We start from the raw sequence: 5,131 nt of genomic DNA on the forward strand, positions 1-5,131 counted from the left end.
ACTTCCCATTAAAAGTGCGTGGAAAAAACGTAAAACTCGAAAACCCTGGATAATATCTGAGATACAACGTGAAATTAAGCCGAAAGAAAAGCTCTACGGGATCTTTTTAAACACATGTCGAGCAGATGACTTTAGTAAGTTTAAGAAATAAAGGAATAGGTTAACGTATGACACGCACAGAATACCACGCGGCATTTCTCGAAGTTAAAAAATGGTCGCCACGATTTGCAGTCGTCAAGATTAAGTTGCCTTACTAAGGCGCGAGCAACCGCACCCTGCCCCACGAATATTAAGGGCTTGATGATAAAGATATATTTATAACCTGAGTCTTAGTGTTCTACACATTGGCCGGGCAAGCTTACGGCCAGGTGCAGCCGCCATTTTCGATGCAGTACACCTTGACCCCGTGATACGGGCCGAAGTGCAGTCCCTTGGGCAGCGCCTTCAACGTGAACACTCCAAGCGGGGCACCCTTGACTGTCGAATTACCTGAGGTCAGTAACTCGAGCATGCTCTTACCGATGAGACTGCGTCTCGCGATTTCACCTGCGTATATTATTCCGCCGTGTTCACCAGCCGCTCCACTGCAAAGTGGGGGCTAGAGCATACAGGTTAAATTTTACAGCGCTGGCTGTTAAAGACGGATTGAAGTGTTTCGCGCCGTAAATGCAGTCGTCGTCGTCATCCCGGCGCGAATTTGCGATTAAGTGTCCGGTAGCCCCCCCCCCCTTCAAAAAAAAAATAAACATAAGCGTGAAATGGGTTGACTCGTGCAGCCCGCCAGAAGAGTGAAGTTGGCGTTTCTGAAGTGTGGTACAGATAGCTGCACCGGCCGAAGCTTGTGCCCACCAAAAACGCATGAAAACGCTTACACGGAGTGGTGAATAAGTATATATAACACATAAATTGACGTGCACTATGATTTGTCGCGTGATTTCGAACGCACATGACGTGATCAATTTTTGGACTGAGTATTGAGTTCAAGCAGGTATCGCTGTTTCTAAATGTATTTGACATTTTTTTTTCAAGATTTATACGATTTACATCGTGCATATCCCGAAAAAGCAACCAAAATACAGTCGAACCTCGTTACAACGAAATTCTTTATAACAAAACAACGGATATAACAAAGCAATAACGATTCCAGTTGGAACTTCGGTCAACATGGGCTATACTGAAACTATGGCTATAACGAAGTAACCACCGAGCCCTTCAACGTCGTTACAACGAGGTTCAACTGTATGCCCATCCGCTCCATACTCTACATGCTGCACATGCTCCATCCGCTGATACAAGCCGAATGAGTGACAAGGCCTGCTTCAAAAATAGTTTTTTTTTTTCGAACAGATGCATGCATCCCGTAAACGTCTGCCGCCGATAGCAAAATGTTCTAACACGTACCAGAAACATTCTTCATACTGAAAGCAACCTTCCATCGCTTTGCAGAGAAAAACGACCATCTGGCCCCCGACCCCGCCCACACCACTAAAGTGTGTTGAGGAACGTCGGTCACGTGATGGGCGGTCGCCGCTACATAGGAAAGGAATTCCCTCCGATGTGAGTACGTAACAAGGACATGCTTCACATCTTCATGAGCAACGGCGTGCGCGAAAAGAATGAATACTGGTTTCTCATTATGTATCGTATATTAGCGAAGCAAGCAGCTAGGGGCCTTTGCATGTTCTTTTTTTCTAATTACTGCGGTATGAATAACTATATGCACTCCTCCCTGCAGGCCTCTGTTCCAGTCTCAAGTCAATCGCGAATCGTACACTTACGTTTTTCCTCGTGTTGCTCAACCCGTGAGGACGGCTCTTCGGACAGGTCCCGACCGCTGCTCGCAGGAGCCTCCCAATGGTCCGGAAGCGCATCGGAGGAACTCGAAGGCGGGCTTTCTCTGTGAGTCTCCCAACCGGCCTCGAATGCCTGCGTTAGGCACGCATGCATAGAGTGGCAAGAAGCAATGTTTGCTTTCAAAAGACCAGGGATGGCGATCGCTGGTAGCTGTAGGTTTACGGGGCAGCGAGGTTTAAAAGTTGTTTTTAGACATGATGTTGGGCTCATCGGTTCATAGTGATTGCAAAAAATCTGCGTGAAGATGATGGTACAAGAAAAGAGAGGTGTGTCCGTTTCTGTGTCTCTTTTCGTCCCGTCGTCTTCGTGCAGTTTTTTGGGCAAGTAACGTTGCAGCCTCTGCATCAAGGTGATTCAAGTTCCAAGAGATTAAATGGCTTGCCCTGCTTCAGAAACCACTTCCTACATGTGGCATGTTACCCGGAAGTTCTACGGGAGACTTAGAACGGTGATGGTTTGAGCTAATGGGTAATTGAAAAACATGAAGGAACAAGACACAAGCATTTGTGTCCCCTCCCTTAGTTGTTTTGCGATGTCAGCCAACTTCCGATTCTCAGCGTTTTAAAGCTGCCGAAAGGAAACATTTCGCTGCACTTAGTATGGTGCTGAGTTTCATGCACTCAAGCATAGAAAGGACGAATCCGCAATACAGGATCATCGAATTCTGCGAGGAGACCTATATATAGTAAATGGAAGGACAGTCTTGCCAGTTTGAATACGGAAAGAATGAAACTAGGGGACGTGCGATGTCAGTGCACGTTAAAGAACCTCAGGTGGTCAAAATTTCAGGAGCCCTTCACTACGGCGTCTCTCATAGCCTGAGTCGCTTTGGGACGTTGAACCCCCATAAACCAAATCGAAACTCTGGTGACGCTTAAGCTACCTTTAGAGTGGAATGGGATAGCATTAGATCACATCTGCTACAGTTTCTGCTGCAACTTTCGTGCGTGTTTGCGTCATTTTCTCTAAAGTTGCCGGTGCACCAATCGTCATATTCGGACTGCTAGCTGCAGATAGCTGTGCTCACAACGTTTTGCGCACGTTGCGATGACGCCACAGGGTCACGTGACCACTTTCTGCTAATCACCGAATTTTATGACATTTATAATGGATTCTACTCCTTACGTAAACACTAATGTCATCGCATTGATATTTTGCAACATATACTCTTTTCATTAACGAATGCCGTCATCCGCCGTGTCGGTGCTTTACTGCTTAGTTAGTTCATTCTGGGCCGCGATTGCACCCTTTAAAAATAGAGAGCACCTGCCAATGCACGCCAAGAAAGGTATTGTAAACGTCCGTGTATGCTTCACTTACCTTCCTCTCCACGTCGGCTAAAGCGGTGTCAGTACGGGCAACCGTTCTGCTTCCATCGCAAGCTAAAAAAACGATTTTAGGCATATTTTTAGATGGTTAAAGATCTAAAGCGTAACAGCTTTGTTGGTAAACCACCTAACTAAAAAGGCCAGGTCTCGGTAAAAAAAAATACTGTTCGTATCTTCAAAATACTGCGGCATCAATAACTATATGCACTGCTCTATGCAGGCCTGTGTTCAAGTCTCGTGTCAGTCGCGAATCGTAAACTTACGTTTTTCGTCAAGCTGCTCTTCCCATGAGGCCGGCTCTTCGGGCCGATCCTGCGTTCCGCTCCCAGGAGCCTCCCAGTAGTCCGGAAGCATTCGGGCACAGGCGGGCATTCGCTCTGAGTTTCCTTCAGTCGGACGATCTGCGTATACATTGATTGTTATAATGAAGTCTTACATTATGCACAAAAATGCGATCATAAACGGTTTTCCGCTAAAAAATGCTTTTGTCAAGAATTTCTGTGTACAAATGTTCTTTTTTTTTAAAACTGTCTTCTAAAAAAAGGTAACTACGGCGTCTCTGTTTGAACTTGCTGCCAAATATTCGAAAACTACTGGAAAACCTAACAGCGCAGTCGATTCGTTTGGAAGCAATTTGAACATGTACTACATGATTCGCTCAGCGAAATGAATACAAGGGCATCCGATCAGCTATCTAAAGGTTTCGGATATTCACCCACCTCTACTGATGAGAAATGTTGGATGCACGGAGGCCGCACTAAGCAATGCTAATTGCACCTAACAACTACAGGGTAAACTTAAAAACAATTAGGAAATCTTAGAAAATAACGGCAGTTGTTAATTTATCGCGTTTGTTTTATGACATGCGCCAGCGTAGCCGGCATGACCGCTTATAAGCGATCACAGTATCTCACAAAACCACTTTTTTAATCACTTACTTTACCCGCGAACAACGGGTAGTGAGCGTAGTCTCTTCTCTCGTGCGCAAGGCCGACTGGCACATTCAATTCATGCACGAATTTTCTGTTCTGCACAAATACGCAGGCCGGAACTCCGAATAGTCTAAAGAAAGTCGCTGCCACACCAGTCACTCTGACGATCGTAAAGAGAATAAAGGCATTGAATATTAGCGCCCAGAATGTGCAGGTGCAGGAACAAACGTTTAGCGATGAATATGCCGCTGGGACGCATTCGTTACGGTGGCAAAAGGCTGACTAAAGATCCCGGGATCGTGTCATGCCGCGTGTACCGACTTATGGATGCTGGTGAAGTTCAAAACGCCCATCCGCCGAAATTTTGGTGCAACATATTGAAGCCTGACTGTTCAACGTTAATCCAGAAGCGCAAACTGGACGCCTTCAGACCTGATGATATTTGTACGACCCACATAATTTCTGTTGCCAATACTTCGCAAGTTGCATAACGAGAGAGCAATATACAAAAATCCCACTCTAAGTGACAGCGGCGTTGTAGTCACGCGCATAGAATCTTGGTAGGTAGGTAAACTCTTTTATTGCGCCCAAAAACAGGGGACCAGTCAAAGGACCGGTTGCGCTGACTTAGAGGAGGTCGGCGGGGATCCTTTGGGATGCCGCGGCCTCCACCGCGCGCTGGATAAGCCAGCGTTGGTCTGCTGGCTTGGAAGTACACAGGAGAGACTCCCACGTCTCTGGGGCGTTTGCGTTGTCTCTGTTGTAATGTGTACAAGTCCACACCATGTGCATGAGTGTGGCCGGAGTTGAGCAGTGTTTACACATGGGGGCTATCTGTTCCGGAAAGATCCTGCTGTATAAGAGGGGGTGTGGGAAGCTGCCAGTTTGTAGTTTGCGCCATTGGACGGCCTCGCGTCTTGTTAGATCGCGGTGTGCGGGAGGATATGTGCACCTTTGGAGTCTGTAGTGCTGGAGTATGTCCGTGTAAGTGGTGAGTAGAGATAGTGAAGCGCGTGG

General features: G+C 46.6%; 1 long non-coding RNA gene across 1 annotated transcript; it reads left to right on the forward strand.

Annotated features, from left to right (window-relative positions):
* Nucleotides 1-379: 379 nt before the first annotated feature.
* Nucleotides 380-1,824, forward strand: LOC144132780 (uncharacterized). Its single transcript, XR_013314932.1, has 3 exons — nt 380-494; nt 1,447-1,557; nt 1,736-1,824. It is a non-coding gene; the product is annotated as an uncharacterized LOC144132780 (long non-coding RNA).
* The last annotated feature ends 3,307 nt before the right edge of the window (nt 1,825-5,131 follow it).

Source organism: Amblyomma americanum, chromosome 1 (assembly GCF_052857255.1).
Source record: "Amblyomma americanum isolate KBUSLIRL-KWMA chromosome 1, ASM5285725v1, whole genome shotgun sequence".
Taxonomy (NCBI): domain Eukaryota; kingdom Metazoa; phylum Arthropoda; class Arachnida; order Ixodida; family Ixodidae; genus Amblyomma; species Amblyomma americanum.